Here is a 21,774-nt window from a genome sequence, read left to right as displayed (position 1 = left end):
TAAATCTTTATCTGCATGTGAATTATTCAAGGATTAGATGATAGCATGTCTAGGAGGTATATTTGGAAACTGTGTTTTGCCAAAAGAAAATTATTGTGCGTATGTGAGACTGAAAATTATAGGCTCCATTAACACGGTTTACCTGAAAATCCAGACGAGGCAATGGATCATGTTTCGCTGTCTACTTAGCTTGTCCGCAGCTGACCACAACATGTCGATCATGGCAGCTACATAAAAAATAATGTCGACGAGGATGGGATTCGAACCCACGCGTGCAGAGCACATTGGATTAGCAGTCCAACGCCTTAACCCCTCGGCCACCTCGTCATGTTGAAGAGTAGAAGGTTTTGGATGAGAGTGTTAGATAATGAAACTTGTTTTTCCCTCGGTAAAAGTATTTCATGTGCTAAAAGGGATGCGGAAATCGCTGATATTTCTTGATTTTATGACGTTTTTGAGGTCTTTTAATGTATCTGCGCCTGCTATACGAATGATTATCTATCCTAGTCATTTAATGTCAGTCTAAGAGATTTCTTTCCTTGAAACTGGCCTGAAATATAAAAAGAAACTCTGAAATCATTCCATATCTCCAACACGTGCATATTCCGCAACGAATCCGAGCTGCTGGTCGCCTTCTCCAAATACTTACCGTGATGTGATTCAACAGTGGTTGAAACCAACAAGGTGGATCAATTCGACCGGTCAAACAGTCAACACATCCCGTTTCGCGCGGAAGGTGGCAGTGCTCTCGGTATCACCGATGATGTACCGGCTGCGTGACTGAACAGCCTGTGTAAGGGAGGGCTTGAAGCAGACGAGCGACTTCAACTGGTGCACCACGAGGCCTTCATTTTTGTTGAGCTTTCACGCCGATGAGATATGATACGTATTTCTTAGCAGCGCAGGCAACATTCTGTACTACGTTTTTCCATTATCTAGGCTTGCTTAATTTTCAGATATCATATTTTGAGTTCTTCAGTTATTCACGGTATTTATTTTTCTCGCTCTCTCTAAATATTATGTTCTAATACCTTGTAGTTGAACTGTTTCCCTATACAAAACCTTTATTGTTCATAGGGTCGAAGTGATATGTTGCAAACTTGTCGCAATACTTTGCTTCTCGATTTTAAAAGTTGGAATTTTACTACTTCATTTACAGGTCATTTTCCTTTGTCAAGCATGGGTCCTGGGACTAGTTCAGTTCCCGCTAGTCCTTCCCGATTCCTTTGGCGATCCTGTTTTGCAGCTGCTGTTCAGGTTGCCAGCGGCAAAAATGTGAGTTGAATATAGCACCTATTTTACCTTCAGTTAGAAATAACTTTCGCCTTTTTCATCACCTAGGTTGACGAAAGTATGACTCGGTTGTCTGATATTTTGGTCTTTCTTATGCATACTCTAATGGGAATTTTTCTCATCGTTGCGAAATTCAGCTTTTTGGGATCGAAGAATCTTATCTCAAGTATTGCTCATTGCATGTTAAAATTAAATTGACGGAGTTTTCCAAGGTAAAGATTTTATTATTCGTTTTCTAATGGACTTGACCGTTTACTATGTTTATCAACGTAAACTATATTTATAAACGTAATTGAAACGCATATTTTGGGGTACAAGACAGGTTGGTTACATTTAGAACATAGTACATATGTTATAATGGCACTGGTCGAACTATAAGGAATTCAGTCTCAGATGTTTTTAAGTTTTTTTTCAATAAATTCCCAAAGAACCATTGCTACAGTTAAATTTATCGGTATTTTTGGTAATCGATTGAATTGACAGAGTGCGTTCGTACGTGTATCAGCGTTTCAAATGCGGTAGCCATTAAGTTAGATAATTTTTGATATTCTTAATATGGTCTAATTTCCATTTGTCTCCGTGGCAGTTCAATTCTACTTCATCGTTTTATTCAATGGCTCCTTATCATGATTTTATCACCCACATCTACATAATACCCTTCCAGCCACCTCTAGTGTGTTTGGCAGGGGGTGATCAATCACCAGCATGCAGCATGCAATTGGAATCCCACATGCACACCACACAGTACAAAAAACGTTACGCATACTAACAAATTATACTACCATATGCTGTTAGAAATAATAATAAAATTAAGAAACATGCATTAATTTTTACATAGGTTAGTAGGCTACATTACAAGTCATGCAATCTATTTATGAGTTCTATCGCTGCTGTTATAATCTCTTATTGATCGTGGAAAAAAAGACATTATGAATCTGTCTGTTCAACATTCTATCTCTCTTATTTTATTTATATGATCTGATCATCCGTTGTATGTTGGCGTCCGTAAGAGCATTATCATATCACTGCAAGCATTGCTACGGAAGCCAATCATGTATTCGTGTGCATGTTCTTGTGGAAGGCCTCTAGTGAGTTCCAGGAGTCATATCGTATCCCTTATGGCTTCCACAGCTCCGCCCTAATGGCACCCACTCTCCTTATTCCTTACGAGTAGTCGTAAACGTCTTTTGAGTATGCCTCTGCCTGTGTCACGCGTCATTTTTTGCGTCTTCGCATCCTCTATCCTCATCCTCTTTCCTTCATGGTAAACTCCTCGCTCGAGGTGATGAAATCAGGGTCGTACAGCGGAACGTAAGTCGAATGACGCGCCACATTGCGGTTGGAAAAACGACTCTGAATTGCGCCTGCGTCTTCATAAATTCGGAATGCTCGTTAGAAGGTGTTACGACGGAAAACTGCACTGATTATTCTTAGAAGTAGAGGTAAGTAGTGACCATACCTTGAATATGCAGCGAGCATATGGGATTCTGCGCAGGGAGTCTTACTCCGTGAACGGAAAGCTACACGATTCCCCAAAAACTGCTACATCTACATAATACCCTGCGAGCCACCTCTACGGTGTTTGGCAGGGAGTGATAAATCACCAGCATGCAGCATGCAATTGGATTCCCACATGCACACCAAACAGTACATAAAGCGTCACGCATTCTAACAAATTATACTACCATATGCTGTTAGAAGGAATAATAAAATTAAGAAACATGCATTAAGTTTTACATATGGTAGTAGGCTACACTACAAGTCATGCAATCTATTTATGAGTTTTATCGCTGCCGTTATAATCTCTTATTGATCGTGGAAAAAAAGGCATTCGGAATCTATCTGTTCTACATCTATCTCTCTTATTTTATTTATATGATCTGATCTTCCGAAGTATGTTGGCGTCCGTAAGATATGGCTAACTTCCCTAGAAAAGACACTGCTCTTGAATTCATATAAAAGGTTTAGTCTATTTTTCAATCTACGGTCCGACTGAGATTCCCATCCAAGTTTATCTAAGAGGAGTTTATCGAGTTTATCTTACACTAACAAAACTATCGTAACGACAAACTACGGACGTACACAAATCGTTAGACAAATGTTAAGTGAATTAGGCTGTTATCCACTTGAGACTCGGAGGCTGCGCGCTAGGCTTACGTTGCTAGAGACATTAAGTATATATATCTTTCAGAGCGACAGGGAGGACATCGTATTAGAACCTCAATGTATGCCTTCCATGTCCGTCGGAAACGACACATTTTTCCAGAGATATTTTGCCAAACGGATAGGTATAGTAATTCGTTTTTCCCTCGGAACAGTAAAGGGCCTATTAATGATAGCAACGTTGTCTCATTTGATAGGAATAATGGCGTCGCTCGCTAGGATCACTCATTGCATGTTTTTTTTCATAGTTCTAACCTTGCATGTATTTGCTCTAGGAATTACTAGCCATTTGCAAGTTTTTTATGAATAAGCATGTACATTTTGCTAGTACAGTATGCGTAATATTTCTATGACCGTGCGGTATGCATGTGGTGGTCCTCTTGCATGTTGCATGTTGGTGATTGGTCACCCCCTGCCAAAACATCCTAGAGGTGGCTCACAGGGTATTATATAGATGCAGAAGTAGTAAATGCTTGGCGGAAATTCGTTAGAGTATTTTCATTTATTTGCTATTGGCCGGTGTTCAAAAACCTTCAGCCACGCGCTTTCTGACGCGGCTTACGGAGTCGTATGCAGATATAGATGTAGATAATTAAACTATGGTAGGCAAGGGCACATCCAGCATTTTTTTCTGCTGGAAGAGGGAGGGTCAAGGGCTAGATAGAACAGCGGTCTTCTCATATTTGTGATTGAAAACAGAATGAAACTACTGCTGTGCAAAGTATTCTCTTTATTTTATTATGAAAGTTATGATTGAGACTCCGTAATAAACAATAAAAAACTAAAGTAAAGATTAGCGCATTAAATATCTTGTCTATTTTTTGCGCCTGTGGGGGGACCCAGTGTCCCTCCCGAAATCCGCCTATGTAAGTGAGTGTATCCTATGATGACTAAAAGTTTATGATGAACTAGGCTAGAAGCACTTGAATATGATAGTTTCCTTCATCAAAGAAAAACGAAAGGCATTGATTGCGATTTGTTACCCACTATTAGTGTATTCATAACATACAAATTATTTTGTTTTAGAAATCCCAGTTTAGTCGAATCTCAATGGTCAATTTTATCGTCATTTGAAAAAGGCCAGATTGGCGCCCATACGATTCCACTCCTCGTGACGTCACAGGGACCTAGTTTCTATACGAGTAGATAGGAGTTTTACATTGTCTGAGATTACCAATGCATGGATGATGCACAGTGCTCAGGGAACATCTCTTAATAATCACCCATTAAAATTGCCTAAGTTTGGAAAGTTTCCTTCGTTTGATAGGGTATTTATAATCCTTATTTAAACCAATCGCTACCAGCTAGCAGGGTACTCTGCTACCTGCTAGCAGCCTGCGTCGTATTAGCGCTCAAAGCCTCGCCCCAAGGTCACCTCACGGTGATAGCTGGTACCAGGAATACGTCACACGGGCTTTTACCATCATTCCTACTTAGCCGTCTTGTTTTCAGCGCTTGAAAATTTTCACTTTTCGTTTCATCGCGAAAAATGGGTATCGTCATTTAAAAATCTAAAAGCATGAAATGCGTACTCCAGGAGTAGTAATCTTTCGATCTAGGCAAAAAAAATAATAGGAAACCACCCTATTCAAATCCTGCAGCCGTGACCTTTCCTCCTTAATAGTCCCCTTTGAGAAATAAATCACTCAACTTTTCCCCCACTGTTTTCTCTTCCCGTTAGGCACCCAAGGAGTCACGAGCAGTCTCGTCAAGCGTCCCCATACGTTTTCCATAATTTCTCCCCACGTGCGCTATTCGCCAGTCCATTTTTTCCTTTCTCACCCTACCCTTTCCACCCCTTTCCTCTCTCAGCTCGGAAGCTGCGGCAAACGAGGTTCATTTTCTCGTCCTCCCTTATATGGACGGAGGAAAATAATTCACAGGGTTTTACTCTCCAGATGTTCATTTCGTGAAACACGGGATGTACTGAGTTAATTATTACGGGCTTAAGAAATAATCGGAAAAATACGATGTGTGGTGTCTAAAAAAACGTTTATTTTAATTTGTTAAAAAAATATTTATTCGTAAGCATTCATTTTTTCGCCTTCAAAATTGTCTTCAAAAGATACATCTACATAATACCCTTCGAGCCACCTCAAGGGTGTTTGGCAGGGGGTGATCAATCACCAGCATGCAGCATGCAATTGGACTCCCACATGCACACCACACGGTCCAAAAACGTCACGCATACTAACAAATTATACTACCATATGCTGTTAGACATGAAAATAATATTAAGAAACATGCATTAAGTTTTACAAAGGTTAGTAGGCTACACTACAAGTCATATAACCTGTTTATGAGTTCTATCGCTGCCGTTATAATCTCTTATTGATCGTGGAAAAAAGGCATTCTGAATCTGTCTGTTCTACAGTCTATCTCTCTTATTTTATTTATATGATCTGATCTTCCGAAGTATGTTGGCGTCCGTAAGATGTGGCTAACTTCGTTAGAAACGACACTGCTCTTGAATTTATCTAAAGGCCTGGTTACACGGTGCATTAACCCGTACGGGTTAATGTATGAATGCGTGTCTGTTTGCATGTCTGAATTCATGGACGTTTGCGTGAACGAGGAGCATGAATGAGCGGTTACACGGTGCATGCGTTCGCACAAGTTTTCACAGATTTTCTCGTAACGCGAAGCGTTTAGTTTTTGTTTATTCCCTTTACGGTACGCAAAATTTAAATGTGAAAACAGTATCATTAGGTAGGAAGCAGACGATACCTACCAGAAAATAATTCCCTTTTCGTTGTTTCCTGTACAACCAGGAAATTTCACATACTGGTAGTATATTTGCGCTGCCGTGTAAACAGTGGTTTTCATTGTAGTTGCCGAAGTTGTTTCATTTCGTGCCAGTAATATTTATTTATATTTAATACTTATCGTTATCGCTCGCTTAATGCTATATCTCAATAGTACTCTATTTATTTCAAATCGTTATCAAAGTTAATTCTTAGGCTGAAAATTTGTAGACGCATCTTGTTTTTAAGCCGTGTTTACTAGACATTTTTCTGTCATCTGTTTCACTGAGTGTAGATGATGTAAGAGAGTAGATATTTTTAGTACTTTGTTCTACTTTTGCCCGGGACGGTTATAAAGTTAAGAAGGTATTTGCTGTCGATGGAAAAGATGTTGGTTTAGAGGTCTTGTCGATTTATGAAACTTGCGTAATGTTAGTCGTATATTTGTGGTGGGCCAGCGCATTCCCACCTCGGACGTATAAAAGGTAGAATTGTCGTTCATTCGTATGATATAAATTACGTTTAAATGTGTTCTACAAGTCGTATGATAGCCGTTGTATTTCACAAATGTCGTGTTGAAAACTCTGTGACAACCTCATCGATAGTTTTGTTCCCGCATAATACAACCAATAAGATACCATAGGCATAAACTTGGTATGTCCGGCATACGTACAGGGATAATCTATACGAATATTAGTGTAGATGCAAATGGTGAGTTTGTGGTAGGATTCAAGCACTTACGATACAATACAAATGAACAAATACGCGTAAAGAGTTACTGAATAGCCAAGACGGCCGTGGAATAGCCCTGCAGATGACAACTAATTGTTTGGTTTCCCACCAGGTGGCTCTGTTATCAACTTGTGCGAATGCATGAACGAAATTAGAACAGGTTCTATTTTCCGTTCACGCGTTCATGCATTTGTACATTTTGGGGTGGCTACACGGTGAATTTTTCCGTTCATTCTCGCGTTCATACATTTAGACATTAACCCGTACGGGTTAATGCACCGTGTAACCAGGCCTTAAAAGGATTAGTGTATTTTTCAATCTTAGGTCCGCCAGAGATTCCCGCATACGAGTTTCTCTCAATGGTCATTTACACTAACAAGACTATCGTAACGACCTTTCACGCACCTGGCAGCTCCTTTTTGAACGCGTTCTTCTTACTCCGTTATTAAGCCTTTTTCATGAGGGTCCCAAACACTGGCAGCGTATTCTAAATGGGGTCTAAGATATTTTGCACTTGTGCCAGCGCTACTATCTACGAATTCGATCTTTGGGATAGTCTTTGGCAGCGAGTTATTTTTACGTCATCTATGCTGATAAAACGATGACCCTTGACAGTTCTCTTATTTTTTTGGAAATAGGAAATCATCACACAAAACCATATCTGGCTATAATGGAGGTTGGGACATCGTTACAGAATAGGGTGGTTTCCTATTATTTTTTTATTTCCTGAATCGAAAAATTATTACTCATGGAATACGATTTTCAGACTTTTAGATTATTAAATGACCTTAACTATTTTTTTCGATTAAATGAAAAGTGAAAATTTTCAAGCGCGCGAAAACGCGACGGCCATTTGTAAGTATGAATTCTGGAAAAATTACAGTAGAACAAAAATAACAATTTAGGGTAGTTTCCTTCATCAAAGAAAACGAAAGCCATTGATTGCGATTTGTTACCCACCATTAGTATATTCATAATATACAAATTATTTGGTTTTAGAAATCCCAGTTTAAACGAATGGCAATTGTCAATTTTAACCTCATTTGAAATAGGCCAGATTGGCGCCCATGCGGTTCGACTCCACTGACGTCACAGGGACATAGGTAGTTTCTACACGAGAGAATATGAGTTTTACATCGTCTGAGATTACCAATGCATGCATGAGTCAGAGCTCAGGGAAACATCTCTTAATATCACCCATTAAAATTTTCTATGGTCGAAAAGTTTCCTTCGTTTGATAGAAATAAATATACTTATTTAAGGCAAGCGCTGCCTGCTAGCAGGGTACTCAGCAACCTGCTAGCAGCCTGCGTTGTATCAGCGTCAAGTCTTGCCCCAAGGTCACCTCACACGGCGACAGCGGGAACCAGAATACGTCACACGGCCTTTTCCCAGGATTCCTTCTTAGCCGTCGCGTTTTCGCGCGCTAGAAAATTTTCAATTTTCGTTCATTCGCTATAAATAGTTATCGTCATTCGGAAATCTAAGAGCGTAAAATACGCACTCCAGGAGTAGTAATATTTCGATATAGGTAATAAAAAAATAATAGGAAACCACACTATTAGCGTGATCGTTACCATTGAAATAGCGAATTTTAATTTTTTGTTTTCCGCGGATATCGTTATTCGTTGTTATCGAAATTTCAATGCACGAATTATACGGAAGATATTTCAATCAGGTATTCTTCTCCATCAAGTCGTTTTTTATATTACTCGTATGTTCTAACGTTTTTAATAATATATATATACACTCACAAGACCCACTTATTTGATGGGGCCGGGTCGGTGTGAACTTGGAAGGTTGGCACACGAAGCAACCTGCATCCTTTGTCTTCACGGCGAGCCGACGAGGACGGACGCGGACGCGACTGAGCAACCTAACCTGGAGTCTAACTCCAGGAGCAAGTGCACAATCGAAATTAAGATTAGCGGACGGAATGCACTGAGGTAATTCACGTCCCCGCAGACATTAGGCCGTCGGGGTGTTTTCTTTCGGACACCGTGGCGAGGTTTTTCCTATCTTTAGATTCATATTTGGACTCACCGGTAAACAGTTGGATTAATTATCTAGCAAGAGGTGCACAATTTATGTGGTATTAAACACTGCAAATATCCTTCGTACATATCTGTTTAATGATGTAGTAATAAAAATATTGCGGGAGGAGGGAATTTTGTTCAAATTTACCTCGTGCTGATACAATAGAAAATACTGAAACACCGTTTCCAAAATGCTGCGAAAGTGGCGCCGCTTCATTCGTTGCAATAGTTTTGAATCCGACTGTACCTATCCTGCCTGCTAAGCAATGGGTATGTTTTAGAATGTTAATGTGTTCAACGAATTTCATCACGCATCATGTGACATTGTTTTATGTGTCAGAACAGCTTTTATATTACCTAAACTTCATTATCTACTCTCACCTTTTTTCAGTATGGAGGGCTCTCATAAATGCTTCGCTATTGATTAAAAAAACATATGGTAATTAATAATGCGTTGCTTCTATGGACTACTGAGAAATTTGGTTTTTCTATTTTTGCACGAGAAAACTCCTAAAAACTTAAGGAACATTTGGTATCTTGGTAAAAACTATTCTCTTTCCAAATTAGGCGGTGAATGAATTTTGCAACTGTGCACGTCCAGAACATTTTCGCATAAAATTCGAAAAGTAGATGTGGGCAGATCAACTGATAACTGAAGGGTATGAGATAAATTAAGAGAAAGGTATCTCACACGACGAAAATTAATGTTGACACAAACAAACGAAAAATGGATTTATAATATTTGGAATTTCAATTCTTGGAATTTTTCGCTAATTTCATAGTTATTATCCCTGACAGAAGTGAAGAATTTAACTGAAATTGGACCACTCACTTTACAACTATGAAAAAATTTTTGTTGAAATAATTATTTGATATGTTTTAGAATAAGGTTTGAATGTGACATTATTGTCGTATGTGATGCCGTTAGTGTGGTTTCATTTATTAATTATGCATAGACATGTTCGTCCAATATGATCCTGAATTCAAAGAAACATTTTGTAATGAATGAAAAATGCAAACTTATGCTACCTTCGTGGTTGATGAGAGGCCATAAAAAGGCTTAAACTTTGCTATAATAATGAAAGCATTGCATTATTTTGAGGTTCCTGATAACTTGCATTACTGTTCAATCACTTATAAAAAGAATCGCTGCATCAAGTAAAATTATTTGTGCTAGCCTCAGCACACCACAGTCGTAAAGGCAGTGATTTGATCAAACTTTATAATATGAATTGAGCGCTGTGAATAATATTTTTATTTGATTTTTATGGCTTCATTTCTGAGGAAGCCTAACAGCTGGACTATTTCCGCTGAGTCAGGTGTTCATTCTGAATCTGGCGGCCTTAAATATCATATAAATACTTGAATCTTTTGTTACTGGCATCCATTTAGAGAATTTTATTTCGATTATGGTATTATGGTCTCTCCATCATAAGTTGTTGCTTCGGCATTTAAATATACGACCAATAGGGTGCCGGCTTGCACATGGTCTTCCGTCGCTGAAGAGGTCTCGTAGTGCGTATCCGAGTATGGGATACATACTACGAGATTATAATTTATCGTGATTTTGACTATCGTGATTTTAATCATTTTTCACATTAGCCACGACAATTCGCATTTAAAGAAACACAATTCGGCGCGAAGCTAAGCAGTCCCAAGAAGGTTTCTGTTCTGTTTGATGCCGATTGACACAGACAAATAATGAATGAGGTATTATAAATATCAAGAGATCACCTTCAATAATTGTGGGCGTAAAATTATATTCTCAGAAAATGGTGCACGTCTTACAAGACCTCTCCAAGATTAAAGTTGCATCTAGCACAAAGTTATCGAGAACATACTACATTCACCATCCATATGTAATGGCACGATGGAGACGCTATTGTTCCTCGTGTCACCCGTATTGGAATGTAAACATAGTAACCAGAAATCATATAGTAGGGAGTCTTTTCTGCAATTTTATCATGTAATAATAGTTCAAAGACTTATTTGCGAATGATTCAAGGTGATTGACCGATTATCGTCCACGAAAAAATAACACAAATAATTATCTTTTGCGATCAATATCACCAATACATGTGAATGATTCAACACAGTGGAAAAAAAGAAACACCCGATAAAATGAATTAAAAACATTGAAATTACGGAGCAAATGCATGAAGATTGGACAGAAAATCCACTATTAACATCTTTAAAGAACGGAAGCCATCGGTGAAATAACCGTATAATGTCGAAACGTAAATCATATCTAATGAGAGGTATTGTCCTGTAAAAGGTAATGTCATTGCCCACGATTACGACTAAATCAACCTAGCAATCCACGTTCACGAAATTTTCTTCGATAGTCAAGAATGCATATCATTGAAGTGCATATAACTTCAAGTTTTATGAAAACTATCGGAAGTTTGTGCGTTATTGGTTATTGTAATGCAATTAAGAGAAAACCTAGCGTAAAGGAAATTCAAGCCGTCCCTAGCGTCCACAATAGATTATTGTGTTGGGATAACTGAATAAAATAAGGAAGAATAATTTGAAATGATCAGTAATTCGCGCTGAAATACAGTCGTTTGCATTACTTACGCGTACAAAACGTTTTAGCAGCCATATAGAGGTGATGTTAGTATGCAGAATTGCTTGTTGATAGAATGATAAAGATTAACGGCTAAATTTTGACAAAATATTTTGTTTTCTCACTATAGTAAGGGGACTGTGTAACGTTGACGCTACCATGTTATCTAAACCAAATCTGCCATATTTTCTTCGCACGGTACCTCATCCCACCGGCATGTAAGGCTTTCACTGATTGGCTGACTGTTTTTACAGCCAAGAGCCAACTTATGACGATCAGGTATAGCTAAGAATCGTGGGTTTAATCAATCATTGTAAACGAGCCATATACATTTACAAGTTTTGGCTATCATATGCTTATAAAACCCCATTAATTCTTTTAATTACTATTTTTCATTTTTATACAGAATTTTCCATTTTTTGCTCTTCACTAACCACTTAGTTTCATTATTGTGACCATTGTCATTTTGTCCTCTTTTGAACACCTACTACCAGTATTTTGAATTGGATGAGAAATGGTGAAATTTAAATTGATCATCTCAAAGATCGACTTATGATGGATAGTAAAATATCAAGCAATCATTAATGAATATAACGGCTGATTAGCCTTATTTCAAATCAGCAATCATTATTCGTTTATCGGTTTATGGCGCTCCAATTTACTGTGTTACTACGTACCGTTAAGTCGATTGAATTTTATGAAGCGTCGTAAAACTCCCTTTTCATGCTATAAACTGTTATTAAACACGCTGCTACTGAAGAAGGCCAATAAAATCCAGAGCTGTTGCAGCAAGCTACCGGATACCACGAACAAGCTAAACTTCAGCTTAAAATTTAGTTTGAATCTAAACTCGGGACGAGCTCCCTTTTGGACCGGGAGAAATTCGATACCACAATTTCCGCCCACTTTTTTGTCGGAATATATCTTTAAAATTGTCAGTGTTTTTGATTCTTGAACCTAATTTTGAGTTTGGGATCGTTCCTTCACAATGGTCTGAAAGGTACGGACGGATTACGATGTAATATTTGCAAGCATTTATTGGATAGTTAATATGGATTGCCATATTTTTAATCATTTATTAGTGTGTTTTAGGCAGGCAAGCTAATGGGCGTTGTTCCCTTGAGATGAATAGCTAACATTACTATTTTTATCACAGGAGTAAAGGCCGTTTTACACGGTACACGGAATTGCACAATCTGACGTACGTGCGAAGGCGCAATCAAAATTTAGTCGTGTAAAGCGGTGAATTGCTAGAACACATGCGAGGATGCGTGGATGCGAGACGGCAAAATAGCCCCTGTTCTAATTTCGTTCATGCATTAGCGCAATTCCCCGCCATTTTAGAAATTAATGCAGCTCTAACCTGCGCAATTCCGTGCCCCGTGTAAAAGGGCCTTAATCAAACGTTCGAGGGTAAGTTTGGATAATGTATTTTATGTTCATCCCGGTCTGTCCCACATTTAAGTCTTTGCCTCTGCGGAAGCCTATTATTCATCATGGTAGAACAAAATTAAAACAGAGAACTGTTCCAAAAACAATTTGGTCGTTAGCCGTTGAAACTAGTGGACAGCATTTGTGGAGCAGTGCTTTGTTTTTTCTTTGTTCTACCACGAATATAACTTCGTGCCACCAAGTAACGCCTAAATCAGTTGATTTGATTAATTACACATCATTCTATCCCAAGTGAGGTTGTGTTTGTTACAAAAAATACTCCCTAGTTTAATGACCGTCTTAATTAAATATGATAAATTAAAGGCACGCCGTTCTCCACTGGGTTTTATTCCCCTTCCCGCCTGATAGGAAGCCCTGACTCATTCCGAATAAGGAGGTTAGCGAGACGGGAAGGAGCTGGGATGACTTACGAGTCTATGACAAATGGACGCTGTTCCTCAAGTCTTCTAGGACAGCACAGTCACGCCTTAAGAGAGCGCGTGGGCGATGCAGTGATGCCAAGACGAACAAGTCACATCCTCGCTTGCGGTAATGAACGCTTGGAGAAGCACGGAAGCCATATGTCGACGCTCTCAGGGTTCTTTAACCTGTAGAAATTTTGTTTTTTGCTGCCAACCCTATTGCGAAATTAATGATAATTATGAAGTTGAATTTCTATCATCGCATCTAAACTACATGCGGTTTTGTAAAGCATCACGAGCGAGGAATGCGAGACTCAAGATAAAGGTGGGTGGTGAAAAACTTAGAGCAGGTTGAGCAATTGAACTATTTAGGCAGTGCGTTAGAGGAAAACGGATACAGTAGTAAGGACATCAGGAAGAGAATTGCATTAGCCAAGGAGGCGTTTATCAACAGGAAGGAGCTTCTGAGAGGATCGCTATGTAAGAGTTTAAAGAAAAGGTTAGTGAAGAGTTTGATCTGGAGTGTAGCTCTCTACGGTGCGGAAACGTGGACACTGAGGAAAGAAGACGAGATAAGATTGGAGGCATTCGAGATGTGGGTATGGAGAAGAATGGAGAGGGTGAAATGGACGGAGAGGAAAAGGAACGACGAAGTGCTGGATATGGTTGGCGAGGAGAGGCAGCTTTTAGATGAGATACGGAGGAGACGGAAGGTATGGATGGAGTTAGTGCTTAGCGGTGAGGGAATGTTGAAAATGGTGTTAGAGGGTAGAATGTTAGGGAAACGAGGGAGGGGAAGGAAAAGAATAAGATTTTTAGATAGATTGAAAGAGTGTAGGCCTTACAGTGAATTAAAGAAGGCAGTGCTGGGAGGAAAGGGAGGCTCCCAGATCACTTCTTGAATAGTCCATGGAAACCTACCTTAATCGGTAGAATATTATAATAATAATAATCTAAACTACGTCCCTACCTGGAGAAAAGAGCGGGGACTACAATTTATTAATAGCAAATGAACGGCAGTACATTTTATCGTAGGTCGTCCAACTATCCCATACATATTTTTTGGATGGTGTTAAAAACGTAAAGGCGTCAGAAATGAAATATCTGGGGGTAAGATACCGTAAAACCTATCATGGGGGTCAAATTTAAGAAAAAAATTTGTGGCAGAGCCTAATAAGTTCGGTTTTTCAACCGTGTTGCGGGCAGGTTTTCGGATGAAAAAATAAAATAGAGGCGCTATTCTTCGTTTGTCCAGCCACACCTTGGGTCTGCAGCAACCATATGGGATCCGGCGCAGATGAACTAAATCCGTGAACTTAATAAAATACAAGGGAAAGCTGCGCGATTCGTCAAAAACTGCTACAGGGGTACTGAAATCTTTACACAGACATTAAACGAATTAGCCTGGGAGCCACTAGAATCTCAAGAAACGACCCGCTAGGCTTCATTGTTTGAACGATTGCATAGATATATTTTAGAGCAATACGGAGAGCATAATCTTAGAACCCCACTTTAATTCAAGGTCTAACAAAAACGATAAATTGGGAGGTATTTTGCTGAACGGATAGGTATAGGAATAAGTTATTACCCCGAACAGTAAAATACTTCAGTAAATGCTTGGCAGAACTTCACTAGACGCTGAGGAAGGGGATGAAGTTGCAAACTAGGTACATGTAAGTCATCTAAGCAAGTCCCTGTAAGGCCTGTTTACACGATGCAATAACAGGTTCGAGTTAATGTCTGTTTGCGTGAATGATTTTTGTTGACCGGAACGGAACATGTACGAATGCATGAACCAAATTAGAACAGGTTCTATTTTCTGTGCATGCATTCGCACAAGTTGGGTGGTCACACGGTGCATTTTGGCATTCATTCTCGCGTTCATACATTTAGACATTAACCCGTGCGTGTTAATGTACCGTGTAAGCAGGCCTTCATATTCAATTTTCCTCTTTACTAAGGTTCTCATTACCGCTTTTACAATATAGATAGACTTTCCATCTCTGAAACCAAACTATTCGTCGTCCAAATAATAGTATGCTCTCGTCTACATTAGAATATATATTATCCTTAGTACCGCTTTCGCCGTATGCGATATTAAGGTAATAGTTCTTTCGTTTTCGCTAATAGTTCAATGGCCTCCGCTAGTAATTCTATAGCTTTAATTTTTTCCTTTGTGGCATTAAAAATGTCTTTAAAAAATCTACCGGGCGATTCCCCTCCATGTTTGTCCTACGGACTAGTGTGAAAAATCATTTTTCTTTAACTTTCCCCAGAAATTTCAAATAGATATATTGATTGGATTGTGAAAACTTTATTATTTAATACAATAAAAGTGCTTTAAATTTAAGGCATAAATTAGAGTTAAAATCGGAAGGAAACTAAAGATGAACTAAATTCTAGAAATGGACGTTATAAAAAAGGATCAATTTGTAAAAAATCACATGCTAGTTATCACTTTTCGGAGAAGCAAGAGTACGAAATAAATAATTAGTTGTTTTCTCTCAGAACTGTTGTTATCTAGTATCTGTTTCGATCCAAATTTTAATACAAAATATATTTTTAACCCTCAAGTTTGCATTCCAAAGGCATGCAATTCGATACTGAAACACTGATGTAGGAATTATTTCGCCATTTTAGGGTTGCAATTATTTGCTCATGTTTATTTTTTTATGTGACAGATTAGCAAAGTAATTGCTAAAATTCCAACGAAATAACTTTTATTTTGGCATGAGAAAATGAAAATGCAAGCATGAAATAGTTACAAGTATAAATTCACCCTTTTTTCTTGAAAGAAGAACTGAAAATTTATTTTTTTAACGTGCTTAAAACTCTAAATTTATGTATACGTTGTTATTTACGTTCAGGATATTTTCCACGGCATTTCTTATGGTTAGCCCTGTAGAAAATTTTCCTTAACTTTCATCTCAAGAAATTGAATGATTGATTTTTCGGTGGCTTTCGACTCGTGCGTGAGAGAAAATCAAATAACTTAACCCGTATTTTACGCTGAATTAAACGCTGCGATATTGGATTTGATTCGAATACTATTCCCCCAGACACGCTCAGCTCTCTTTTTGCGTATTCCGATGGCTGAAGTCATTGAAATGTGCGCTTAATGAACTATTACCCGCATCGGAATTGAAAACATGATCCTCGTTCATTGCGAGTGAACCTTTTCCAGTGGTGTCGCGTCCGTCCCGCGTCGCTTCCTTGATTTACGATACGAGGCACTTGGTGGCTCGAGAGAGGGAGGGAGGGAGTTGTGCCAAAGGTCATGCGATTCCAAGTTCCGCGCTCTTCGACGTGTTTTGGACGGCCAACAGGCTCTATAGCCTGCAGCTGCGCCAAGTTTGATAAATCCCTCCGCGCGGTTATCTTGAGGCGATGCGACGTGGACGTTGCCCCGTGAGTCGCATCACCAAGGCGTGCCTCGAAAACATCGCGGATCGCGAAACCCGAATCATGATTCACGCGATTCCCTCCTCCTCTCAGCGTCAACCGATGATGTCGGTGAATGGAAATCATTTCCACCCAGTGTTGGCAAAGCTACAGAGAATAATACAAAATAAGAATAAACTTTTATAAAATACGTACTACTACTAAATTGATCTGGAGTGTAGCTCTTTACGGTGCGGACACTTAGAAACAGTGGTGCCGACTCCATGGGGTCTGAGGGGGCCCGAGCCCCCTCAAAAATTTGTTATGGGTGTGAGGAAATAATGTGACAGACCTGTCGATTTTCCCCGGAGTGTCCAGGTATCGAGATTCGAGTTATCAGGGTTCTAATGTTGATCATACGACTCTTCTAAAATGCTTAAAAACTTAAAGCTCACTACTTATAGAATTTCGCGGGGCAAGATCCCCGGTTTGGGCCCCCCCAAAATTTTTGTAAGTCGGCATCCCTGCTTAGGAAGGAGAACGAGTGAAGATTGGAGGTATCCGAGATGTGGGTGTGGCGAAGAATGGAGAAGGTGAAGTGAACTGACAGGAGGAAGAACGACGAAGTGCTGAGTATGGAAGTATGGTGGGTGATGAGAGGCAGCTTTTAGATGAGATACGGAGGAGACAGAAGGTATTGATGGAGCGAGTACTTAGCGGGGAAGGGACGTTGAAAACAGTGTTAAAGGGTAACATGTTGGGTAAACGAGGGAGAGGAAGGAAGAGAACAGGACTTTTAGAAGTGCTCGAAAGAAGGGGAGGCTCCCAGAATGCCTCTTAAGTACTCCATAGAAACCTACCCTAATCGGTAGAATACTACAAAAAATAAATAATAAAAAACGTTAAAAAAAATTGTATCGTAAATTTCCTCCCTTATGTCTCCTCTTTTTGTTTTAGCTCCTCCTTCTTCTTTTGTTTGTAAATTATTGTTCTATCAATTTTTCAATCAACTTGGATATAACGAATTTTTTGTTATAACTCTATTATTCACGGTCTTTTAAACGATCGCAGCGCCATCATCGGATTTTGGTGGCCAATTTTTGAACTAATCTCCGTATTTAATTTTAATTTCTAAATAGCAATTAATATACAGTTAAATTCATAATGATACTGTTTGAATATTTTATTTTCATCTGTTTCTGAATTATCCTGAAAATTTAAAATTGATGGCTAGAGGGTTCGGATAAAGGGTTAAAATTGATTCGCAGAATTTGACAAAGAAAACAACAAAACGAGTTTATATAAACGCTATAAAAAGTAACTGAGCTCAATTACAGTTACTTCATAGGCTAATGTTGCCATTTCCCTTACGATAAATGCAACTGTAGCTTCTGAAACAACAAAATGGGTGTCATCTATTGTACCTATCATAGGTAGACTACAACATGACGGTGGAATTACCTTAACTAGCAAATTATAGTACTCTAGGATTTGAAGTTACATGTATGCCTATGTTAATCATTGAAATTAATAAAGTAATCGTCGGTTACGAGAAATTAACCATTACAAGGAGAAATCGATTCCTCTTTCACCGTTAGGAGAGAGTAGGTAAAAAATTACTAGTAGAAATTCCATTTCGTAAAAGTAATCGTCACTATTACATTTTATATCAGAAGTATTCGTTACAAGTGAGCCGATTACTGTTACTCGATTGCTTACTAACAGTGGCGTAACTATTATTATATTACGTTATTATTATATGGGGGGATGAGCGGATATATACCCCCCAAAGCATCAGAGAAATAAAAAAGTTATTTAAAAATATTGCCTGGTTTTGAAATATAATAGCTGCACCTGCTTAAATTTACCTTTTTATCGCCAAAATGATGTAAAATGTATATCCAGCATGTCATTTTTCAAACATTTTCCCGCCCCAGGCCATCCCATCCCCTCAATGCATATTCCTAGCTACGCCACCGCTTACTAACACTGGTTCCACCAGAAAGATCCAAGCAGAAGTGGCTGTAGCAGCAGTAACTTAGTGAATTCTCTCTTCAATGATTAATCAACCCAGTCTCTGAATAATTTACAGCCATTTTCATGTAGGTACCAATTTTTTTCATTACGTCTAACTAGGACCTTGGAATTTTTAAACCTTGTTAATTCCTTAACACTCGGGTTGTACAGGTTGTAAATACCTACTTTAGAGCCAATTAGAAAAAATAACAAGCCTTGAAATCTTAGAATATAGAAGGTGAAGTGGGAGTGAAGGAGGAACGACAAAGTGCTGAACATGGTGGGGGAGGAGAGGCCGCTCCTAGATAACCTATGGAGGAGATAGAAGGTATGGATGGAGTGAATAAAGATCGGGAAGGGGATATTGAAAACAGTGCCAGAGGGTAGAATGTTGGGTAAACGAGGGAAAGGATGGAAGAAAATAGGATATTTAGGTAGTATCATTGAGAGTAGGCCTTATCGTGAATTTAAGAATTCCAGGGAAGTCCATGAAGGGAGGGAAAACTGCCAGAATACTTTTAAATTATGCATGGAAACCTATTAGGTAAAATACTTAAATAAAATTAAAATCTTAGATAAAAACTGTCATTCAACATGGAGAAATATCATTCCCTGATTCCGCGATCAAAGTTTCGCCTGCGCCACATTTATTCTCATGGCTTATAAAACTTCGGCTGTGAGCGCTATGTCATACGGAAAGCGCACCATACTAATTTTTCTCCATACGTATTGAAGCCGAACGCTTTCAATCTGATTTTATTGATGGCTTTCTCGAACACAATATTTTTAGAAAACATAAATTTATCTGATTTTAGTTCTGCAGTCGCGAACTTTTGAAACCGCGGAGATTCACATTGAACATTGAACATTGAAAATTTGACGGTGGAAAATCTCAACCGGTGGATTACCCGAGAGGAAAGCGCAGCATACTAATTTTTTTCATATGTATTGAAACCGAACGCTTTCTATTTGATTTTATTGATGGCTTTCTCGGACACAATATTTTTAGATAGCATAAATTTATCCGATTTCAGTTCTGCAGTCGCGAACTTGGATCTCGAAGAAAACATTTTTCGCCCACACATTTTAACTTAATCCATAGGGCAGTGTTGTGTTTGAAATAAGATCGTAATGCCCTTAGGAGGAAACCTCAGTCGAGCATTGCAAATTTGACGGTGTAAAATCTCAACCGGTGGATTACCCGAGAGGAAAGCGCTGCATGCTAATTTTTTCTCCATACGTATTGAAACCAAACGCTTTCACTCTGATTTTATCGATGGCTATCTCGAACACAATATTTTTAGACTATTTTATTTTAAATATTAAATATTATATTCTATTATTTTATATTAGATATTAAATGTATCTGATTTTAATTCTGCAGTGGCGAACTTGGATCTTGAAGAAAACTTTTCTCGCTTACACATTTTGACTGAACCCTTTCAGCAATATTGTGGAAATAAGATCGTGATGCCCCGTGGAAAAAACCCCAATCGAGCATTTACAAAATGGCCATGGAAAATCTTAACCAATGGATTACCCGAGAAGAGTTCCTTCATTTTTGTGTGTACTGCCCTTTGGGGAGTCGGGCAGTCTGCCGCGGCCGTTCGCGGCTATCCATCTCCGCGGTTTGAAAGTCCGGCTGCGAGCGTCCGTATATGGGAGGATGACGCCGCGCGCTGCGTGTCTAGTATTAAAGAGGATAAGCGGAGGGGTATGGGAGAGAAGCGACGCTACGCTGCGGGCGCAGTGCTTTGACCCCGGCCACGCTGGGCGATAACCCCCAGGGTCCGTCCCCACCCCGACACCCTGGCCGGGGGAGAGGGGAGATTGAAGCGAAGGGAAGGGGGTGGAAGGGGAAGTAGGGGGTGGGGGGAATTGATAAAATTGTCGGGGAGGGAGTGAGGGTGGTGGGGGCGAGGTCCGGGTAAGGGAGGGGGTGGACTCGTCATTGGAGGGGTGGAGTGGGGGTGGGGGTGTTTGTTGGGTGGTGGAGGGGATGGGGTGATAGAGATGGCTTGTCCGTTGAGGGTAGGAGTGGGGGGAGAGTGGATGTTTAGATGCGCGAGGCTGTCGAAGAGATGGAGGAGATGCCTTTGCGTTTAAAATCCGCGACGCTTCCCATCTATTTGTCCTATTGTGTCTTCTTTTTCTTCCTTCAAGGAAGTTGGTCCATCACGATTTCCTGGCCACTAGCTTATTTCTCCACCATGAGGAAGTGATTGACAATTGAGTGAGAGTTACGTAGCCAGGGGGAGCTTTTGAAGGGTTTAACCCTCCCACCCGTAATTTTTTTTAAAAGGGTGGTTTACTATTATTTTCTTTTTGCCTAAATCGAAAGATTATTACTCCTGTAGTACGGATTTCACGCTTTTAGATTTTTAAATGACGATATCTATTTTTAGCGATTAAATGAAAAATGAAAATTTTCAAGCGCCCGAAAACGCGACGGCTTAGTATGAATGCTGGGAAAATCCCATGTGACGTATTTCTGGTTCCAACTGCCGCAAAGTGAGGTGACCTTGGGGCGAGGCTTTGAGCAGGTAGCAGAGTACCCTGCTAGCAGTTAGCGCTTGGCTTCAATAAGGATTATTAATACGCTATCAAACGAAGGAAACTTTCCCACCTTAAGCTGTTTTAATAGGTGATTATTAAGACATGTTTCCCTGAGCTCTGTGCCTTATGCATGCATTGGTAATCTCAGACGATGTAAAATACGGACGTATGCACACCCCACATATGAGACCGGGGTTCACTTTCAATTGGCATCTGTCTTCTTTACCTCTGCGACAGTAGTTAGGCATAAAGCTGCATGCCTACATATCGCAACTAAATGTAACTGCATTGCTTACTAATTAATATGAAATTGGAACTATGAGGTAACTCACTCACTGTGTAATTCAACCGGAAGAATGGTTCGGATATGTGAGGGTAGAGCTCAACTTTGAAAAAGCCACGGGCGAGTGATAGCATTAATTCAGGGTAGG

General features: G+C 39.4%; 1 non-coding gene across 1 annotated transcript; it reads right to left on the bottom strand.

The window, feature by feature from the left end:
* Nucleotides 1-245: 245 nt before the first annotated feature.
* Nucleotides 246-327, bottom strand: Trnas-gcu. The gene has a single exon. It is a non-coding gene; the product is annotated as a tRNA-Ser (tRNA).
* Between the last annotated feature and the right edge of the window lie 21,447 nt (nucleotides 328-21,774).

Source organism: Ischnura elegans, chromosome 7 (genome assembly GCF_921293095.1).
Source record: "Ischnura elegans chromosome 7, ioIscEleg1.1, whole genome shotgun sequence".
NCBI classification, from domain to species: domain Eukaryota; kingdom Metazoa; phylum Arthropoda; class Insecta; order Odonata; family Coenagrionidae; genus Ischnura; species Ischnura elegans.
The sequence above is the reverse complement of the archived record's forward strand: the minus strand, read 5'-3'. Positions and strand labels throughout refer to the sequence as shown.